Genomic DNA, 8,925 nt, shown 5'->3' with positions numbered 1-8,925 from the left:
TACACACCAAAGGTTGTTGTGCGTTTTTAATTAATTTATTATTGTTAAAAAGTTTATATTGAGAATTTTATACAGTAGTCTATAGACCAATTAAATTATTTACCGGTCACATATATATGCGGTTTTAAGAATTATATAATGACATTGAACGAACTTATTTATTGCGAATTTAAAGGATTGCTAGTATTTTATGTATTTGTTTTCACTTCTGCACGTTTAGGCAGTTGCTCTTGTGACCAGAGTTTTAGAGTTATATATATATATATATATATATCTATGCAGCTCTTCCAACACCCCTAAATTTACTGATCTGGAGGTCACATTTTATTGAACCAGTACAGGCTAATATTAAATACTAGTGGACTCTATGCAGCTCTTCCAGCACCCCTAATTTTACTGATCTGGAGGTCACATTTTATTGAGCCAGTACAGGCTAATATTAAATACTAGTGGACTCTATGCAGCTCTTCCAGCACCCTTAATTTTACTGATCTGGAGGTCACATTTTATTGAACCAGTACAGGCTAATATTAAATACTAGTGGACTCTATGCAGCTCTTCCAGCACCCTTAATTTTACTGATTTGGAGGTCACATTTTATTGAGCCAGTACAGGCTAATATTAAATACTAGTGGACTCTATGCAGCTCTTCCAGCACCCTTAATTTTACTGATTTGGAGGTCACATTTTATTGAACCAGTACAGGCTAATATTAAATACTAGTAGACTCTATGCAGCTCTCCCAGCACCCCTAAATTTACTGATCTGGAGGTCACATTTTATTGAGCCAGTACAGGCTAATATTAAATACTAGTGGACTCTATGCAGCTCTTCCAGCACCCCTAATTTTACTGATCTGGAGGTCACATTTTATTGAACCAGTACAGGCTAATATAATATTAAATACTAGTGGACTCTATGCAGCTCTTCCAGCACCCTTAATTTTACTGATCTGGAGGTCACATTTTATTGAGCCAGTACAGGCTAATATTAAATACTAGTGGACTCTATGCAGCTCTTCCAGCACCCCTAATTTTACTGATCTGGAGGTCACATTTTATTGAACCAGTACAGGCTAATATAATATTAAATACTAGTGGACTCTATGCAGCTCTTCCAGCACCCTTAATTTTACTGATCTGGAGGTCACATTTTATTGAACCAGTACAGGCTAATATTAAATACTAGTGGACTCTATGCAGCTCTTCCAGCACCCCTAATTTTACTGATCTGGAGGTCACATTTTATTGAACCAGTACAGGCTAATATAATATTAAATACTAGTGGACTCTATGCAGCTCTTCCAGCACCCTTAATTTTACTGATCTGGAGGTCACATTTTATTGAGCCAGTACAGGCTAATATTAAATACTAGTGGACTCTATGCAGCTCTTCCAGCACCCCTAATTTTACTGATCTGGAGGTCACATTTTATTGAACCAGTACAGGCTAATATAATATTAAATACTAGTGGACTCTATGCAGCTCTTCCAGCACCCTTAATTTTACTGATCTGGAGGTCACATTTTATTGAACCAGTACAGGCTAATATTAAATACTAGTGGACTCTATGCAGCTCTTCCAGCACCCTTAATTTTACTGATTTGGAGGTCACATTTTATTGAGCCAGTACAGGCTAATATTAAATACTAGTGGACTCTATGCAGCTCTTCCAGCACCCCTAATTTTACTGATCTGGAGGTCACATTTTATTGAACCAGTACAGGCTAATATAATATTAAATACTAGTGGACTCTATGCAGCTCTTCCAGCACCCTTAATTTTACTGATCTGGAGGTCACATTTTATTGAGCCAGTACAGGCTAATATTAAATACTAGTGGACTCTATGCAGCTCTTCCAGCACCCCTAATTTTACTGATCTGGAGGTCACATTTTATTGAACCAGTACAGGCTAATATAATATTAAATACTAGTGGACTCTATGCAGCTCTTCCAGCACCCTTAATTTTACTGATCTGGAGGTCACATTTTATTGAGCCAGTACAGGCTAATATTAAATACTAGTGGACTCTATGCAGCTCTTCCAGCACCCTTAATTTTACTGATTTGGAGGTCACATTTTATTGAGCCAGTACAGGCTAATATTAAATACTAGTGGACTCTATTCAGCTCTTCCAGCACCCTTAATTTTACTGATTTGGAGGTCACATTTTATTGAACCAGTACAGGCTAATTTTAAATACTAGTGGACTCTATGCAGATCTCCCAGCACCCCTAATTTAGAGAATCAATGTCCCTGGAATGTAACTGGAACAAATTCTTGTCCGCTGGACTTCCTAATTCCTAGCTCACTTCTCAATGTACAGGCTAAGTATTGATCAACTGAATTTTGCAGATGACTCCTCACGATTGGGATCTTCTGACCAAAGCTATTGCGGTACTGAAGCCATTCTACATCACCACAAAAGCGGCGGAGGGGACATGGTTTCTGTTTCGGAGGTTATCCCAAATATAAAGAAACTGGATTACGCTATCAGGAGCATATCCTCAAGTGGAGTCAGAACTCTGAAACCCACGCTGCTTTCCGAAATGTAAAACCAAGTATGTGATATATGAACTTGCAAGTGACCCATGCAACAACCATGTCACCATGTGGACAAATATTCATTTTTAACCTCCGGTTTGTGCTACCAAGCATTGATTCAGGCGTTATTGGTCGCTCTGCATGTCGTTTTAAGTTACTTTTCAAATACATCCTAATGTTGGGGTTTTTATAAGCTATTAATATAAAAGAAATATTTTTGGGTATGCAAACAAATCAACAATCATGGATTGCCTGTACAGTATCTTTACGTATCATCTAATGATCTATTGTGACATAATATATTTCAGGAGACTGAAGAAATCCAAAGATAGTGCAGCGATCTAAAGAGAATGAGTTAGAAGACCTTCGAAATCTGAAAGTGGAGTCGCTCTACGGGAGAAAAGATGCAGCATTGTGATGAGCTTAGGATCGACATTCGACAACTCGCCACTAAGATCTTGTGGCTGTTACGCCACTAACGTCAACACCGGACGTCACAATGGGATTATAGCCCTCTTAGAGAAGAATTTTGGATGGGAATTGCAAAGATTTATTTGGTGCCTTCACAGGATAGACCTGCCATTAAAAAATTTAAGGGGTTCTGAGTCCTGAACTGTCGAGAGAACGAATTGTATCATATTTTACCTTTAAGTTATTATATTCATAGACATGTCTGAGTGGTTATGTTTTGTTGTTTCACACACACTCATTCCCTTAGCATGTAAATACAACAAGGATGTAAATATAGAGGATTCAGGTGAACGGAACGAGAGCTAACCCTGAAGGGCAGGTAGTGTAATGTTTAGCTTATTTTGGTCTTTGTTCCTTTTCAGTTTCTTTGTAGTAGTTCCTTTAGTCCTAGGTTTGTAGTTTTGGGTTACTACTTTCTAACATACTTTCTTATATTTACAGGGTTGTTTTTAGTTCTAGTGAGTGTCTGCTGCTGTAAGAGTGAAAGCCAGACAAGTCAAGTTCCAGTGTGTGTGTGTGTCACGGGGACCACACAGAAGAACCTAAAGAGAAGATCTAGTGATTGTGAGTAAGGGAATATCACAACACGTTCACATCACTTCTGGGGAAGTGATAGAAGAATTAGTTTCTAAGAAGTTAGAAGAAGTTAGAAGAAGTAGTTTATAAGAAGTTTGAACTGTTATTAAGAAGGATTTACAGTTTTGGGAAGATTTGTTTGTAATCACATTACCACACCACTCACGAGGTTAAGTGAGTGAGAGTTGTGTTTGAGGTCTGTGTAGAGTGACGTGCAGTGATAGTTAGTGCAGCGTCAGTGTGCTAACCCATTACCAATTTGTTAACAATTCATTTACTAACCCATTTAACCAATTGTTACCAATTTAGTTACTAACCCAAATTACAACTTGTTTTACTTTGTCTCCCGTGATTGATCAAAACATACAATTTAACAGTGGTAGCAGAAAGGAACGATTAGATCAATCATGGGGGAAGACAAAGTCCCTAGGTTAACAGATACAACGTGTTATGGGGATTGGAAGAGAAGGGTTACTGTATGGGAAGTCCCAACGAGCACAACTAAGAACAAGAGAGCAGCTACCCTTATAACGTGTATGAGCGGTAGACCAGAGCAGGCTGCTATCCAACTCAAAATCGACGATTTGAAAGGAGAAGATGGAGTAAAGAAACTGATAGCAGAAATGGACAAACTGTTCCTACCAGACAATACCCAGCAAGTGTTTAACGCTTTGGATGCTTTTTTGGAGTATAAAAGACCAGCTGATCTATCTATGGAAGACTACTGCAGGGAGTTTCACTACAAGAAGAAAATAGCAGAACAGATGAGCGACAAGACAGACATGTTTGATGATGGTGTCCTTGGCTATTTCCTACTCAAGAACAGTGGTCTTGAACAGAACAGTATGACCTTAATTAGAGCTACAGTGACGAAGCTCGAGCTCAGTTTGGTGGAAGGAGCTTTGAAGAGAACGTTTGGAACAGGACTATCAGGTACGCTGATGGGTTCTTCGGGACTGGGAACATCAGCTATGTCGATTAAACAAGAAGTGATGTACAATCGACACTCTTCAAGCGAGACTGATCAGTCAGGGGACTGTTCCTCAAGAAATGCATCTACATCGCTCACTAGTTCAGATGAGGCAGAGAACGAGACCTTCTACAACAAAGACTCAAAATCGTATGGAAACAGAGGATCATACCATGGTTATAAGGCAGGAAACAGTTTCAGCTCAAGAGGTAACTACAGAGGTAACTACAGCGGTGACTACAGAGGCAGAGGCAGAGGTAACTACCAACTACCTCTCAGCCACGCAAGGTGGATTATAATGCAGTAGAGTTAGTTATATTATCAATATTTACTTACCGCTTGATTTGAATATGAAGTCTAAAAGCTCATTCCGAGTTGTGTTCTATGAGTAAGCTAGATGGTAGCATATTTATTTTAAAGGGATTAGATTTATTTATGTTTTGTTTTAGAACCATCTACTTCTGAGCTGCCCTGTCAAAATAAAAGGGTGTATAGGTTGTCCCGGCAAAAGCCTCCTTAAATTATTAATGGACGATCCTAAAGACCGTAATTTGGTCATGAACACTTCAGAAGAATTGAATGAAATAAAGGATATTGCCCGCTGTAAACAATGTCGGAGGAACCGTTATTGTAGCTTTTGCCCATTTTACGGTGTGAAGATGTTTTTACCATGGTAAATTCGGTACACGTACTCAAGTTCGACACGCACTCTAGTTCGTCACTTACTGTAGTTCGACAAACCCTGAGGTTCGACTTTGTCGAACTAAAGTGCTCTATCTGGACTCAAGTTCGATACGCACTAAAGTTAGACAAGAGAACTTTGACTGTCGGACTACACTTTTGAAATCTCCAATATCCAGCAACGATCCTTTACGAGCTTGAAATCTATTCGTTTGTTTGTTTTCCACTTGTCTCATGCTGTTCAATTATGTGTTTATATAATTTCTATAATCCATATCTATGGACATTTAATTGACCTCATACTCCATTGTTAGTTATTAGAATTGTAGGCTTAACGGAGAAATAAAAGAGTAACGTGGTAACTCTTACTTCGTATTGTAGATCTAGATTGTAGTTTATGCTAGTTAAGTAGTTAGCTAATTAGTGATTCACTCCCGGCGCGAGAACAAAGCGCCAGGAAAATAAGACAATTTTTCGCGCGAACTTGTAAATTTACTTACGCCGCGCAGAGGTGTTCCTTCATGGTGTATCCATAATATCTCTGATATTTGGATACGAAACATGTATCAACCTGTATCGTAGAAACTCTACAGGGGTAGAGTTCATCACCATAGTCTCCACCACCATAAAGTTCACCACCATATAGTGAAACGACCGTGGGGGTCACGACGTGATACAACTGGATAGAGCAACAATTATAATATTTGATGGACCAAATTTTTCAAACAAAATTTCGAATTTAGCATATCAGAACAATGTAAGGATACCCTAGATACCTTTATAAGAGAAGGCTTAGCAATAGAACGCACTAAACCGAAAATCAATAACATGCGTAAAACGGTTTTACAGACTAATTTTCTAGTACACTTTTACTACGCTGATCTGAGGGTTGTAAACTTTTCTGTTGTGATTTTTTCTTATTGGTAACCCGATTTTTCTCGCATGTATGTGTGCACTCTTTTCTATAAATTTTGCTGAAATTTCTTCCTAATGGTAACCCTGATCTTTGTCGCATGTATGTTTACTTTCCTAACCCAATTACCACACTCTCTGGTTCTAGTAGAGGCTCTTACGGGCATTGTCTGCTCGATACGCTAGGGACCCCAGATACACCTTACTAGACGTATTTTTGACCGTAGAATCGATTGAAAGTGGTTTTAAAATGATTGGACTGATTGTTCTGGGGTAAAATTGCAAAAAACCGATTTTTGGGCCAAAAATAGGCCAAAAAACCATGTTTTTTGATATTTTGAGCAAGTTAATTTTGTTGGTATGTCGGCAAAACTTGCATGAAGATAGCTAAAAGACAGCCGCACAAGATTGTGTAAAAATAAAACAAATCCCTCTATTTGTTCTGAGGTAAAAATCCAAAAAAGTGGTAAAAATTTTGACTTTTCTGCGCGCAATTTATTTTTGGTACTTATATGCTATATTTTGAAAATTTTTAAACTTATATCTTGTAATAACAATTAATTAAAGTATATTTAATATAATTTTGACCAAAAAATTCATGTTTAATGGAACCAAAATTTTAGGTGCGCCGCGCATATTTTCGAATATTTACACCGTGGTATGAAAATCGAGCGCTAAACCAAATAATGTCATATTTTCACAATAATATTTAGGTTGTTTTTTAGTGTTATCGTCGCATTTCGAAGCTCCTTTTCACCCTATTTGGTTATCTTTTTAATGTGTAATTTGATTACTAACTATGTTTTCACGTATTCTCATTGGGTGGAGTACCCATTCGTACTATTTTCTATCGTTTTTAGCATATGCTTTATCCTCTAAATTCGGTTCTATTTGAGATCATTTTAATGATTACCCTAAGTATTTACTATCTATCCTTTTAATCTACTTTTCTCTATCTATCAAAATTATTTGTCAAAATTAATGATAACTCTTAATATCTGTGATGTTCTCGTGAAATCCAACAAACTGCTTGAAATAGAGTCTTAGTGTTACAGTACAAATATGTCTGTCGTGATCTCTGCTGCTGTATTGGTTTTTCTAACACCTGGTTGATGAGATCCAAGTAGAATCGTAATCCTTTGTCTTTGAGTATTGTAGATATTTAGGTAAGACGTTTAAATGCCTCTATGTTTTTACAGCCAAGCCATTTTTAGATAAGTGAAAGTTTTGAAGCTAGGTACTTGTTGCATGCAATGCCCTCGATTACAGTAAAGCTTTTGCCTGAAAAACCTAATATAGGTGTAGGGCGTTACTGATTACACATCAAATAAGGCCATGTCTTCTAGATTTCAGGAATTCTTGTTACATCGGTTCTTATGTGCCCACAATAATAATATTTTGCTTGTGATGTGGTGTGCTTCATCATCTTTTAGTTGATAGTGTCCTGACTATTATTTTTGCAATGGGATTACTGCTCCTTCAGTTATATGTGGCATTGAGATAGTTGTTTATTATATTGTTTGGTGTCTATTCTTGTTGAGATTTCCTATTTATTTTATATGGTTGCTTATACTGGAAGCTTTCTATTTCCAGTTCGATTTTTTGATTTTTGGGTTATTTTTTGCTGTATAATATTATGTCTTTTCTAAAATTGTCTTTTCTCTGTGTGGTGTGACATAATATATTAATATTAATGCTTTTCATGCAAGTTAAAACAAAGTCTTCATGTTATCTAGCCAGGATTTGGACTATATTGATACGATAATATGATGTTATAATCCTCCAGAGTAACCGAGATGAATTCGGATCTTGCCAAAAAGGTCCTAGAAATATATGCAAAGGAGCTTAAAAGTATAGTAAAAGCAAAAAGTTACGATGAAATTCTGTCTCTATTTGATTCGAGTGTTGCTCTTGAAATAAACGATAGTTTGAATCGACAGCAACTTCAGAACACAACGACGTCCGAGGGTAATTATTCATTTTTCTGTTTCTATAACTATAAGTCAATAAAATGAATTATTTGACCTTATATTATATCAAGAAAATCATACTTTAGTTTGCGAGTAACGAGTTTACTAGAGATTCACTTTTCCAATGTCAACTAGACTACTGTAATGTACTGTGGTATAATATGAACTAATCATCAGCTTGGACAGAAATGAATAACGATGAGAAGATGGCAAGTTGCAGACATCACATTGTACAACTTGTGAAATTTGCAGGTTTTCATAATATTCTTACAAATTCAAAGTAAAGTGTAAATCACAGAATCTCTACAATACAAAAGAATTTAAAGGGACAGTTAGTTGTATGTTGAACTGATTTTAATTTTATCAAGTTTTTTTTTCAGGAGTCGAACGTAAGAATTAGAATATTAGAATATTTAGGAGTATTATTTAATTAGAATATTTAGGAATTTATAAGAATTAGAATAATTAAGAATTTGGTAATGAAATCAAACTTTTAATAACAGTTCAATTTTGATAATTATCAGATATAGAATACAGATGATCATTTAATTATGTTATAATGTTATCTTGTGTAATTATTATGTAATGGGTAGAATAAGCACACTTTATTTCAAAATATCTAATGTTAATGTTCTAACTCTCGCAGTCAACTCCAAATAATGAACTTAATAAAATCAGTGATAGTGAATTTAAATCAGTGATAGTGAATTTAAATCAATATTGATTTGTCGAATTTTTGTCAAACATAATGTCCTTATTATTTATGCAGGTTTTGGTGACATACAGGGCATGATTGTC

General features: G+C 36.2%; 1 long non-coding RNA gene across 1 annotated transcript; it reads left to right on the top strand.

Moving 5' to 3' along the window:
* Positions 1-3,208: 3,208 nt before the first annotated feature.
* Positions 3,209-3,916, top strand: LOC134820262 (uncharacterized). The gene is made up of 2 exons (XR_010160859.1): positions 3,209-3,337; positions 3,460-3,916. It is a non-coding gene; the product is annotated as an uncharacterized LOC134820262 (long non-coding RNA).
* The last annotated feature ends 5,009 nt before the right edge of the window (positions 3,917-8,925 follow it).

Source organism: Bolinopsis microptera, chromosome 8, assembly GCF_026151205.1.
Source record: "Bolinopsis microptera isolate Bmic1 chromosome 8, MBARI_Bmic_1.0, whole genome shotgun sequence".
Taxonomy (NCBI): domain Eukaryota; kingdom Metazoa; phylum Ctenophora; class Tentaculata; order Lobata; family Bolinopsidae; genus Bolinopsis; species Bolinopsis microptera.
Note: the sequence above shows the minus strand (reverse complement) of the source record. Positions and strands in the feature narration are given on the sequence as shown.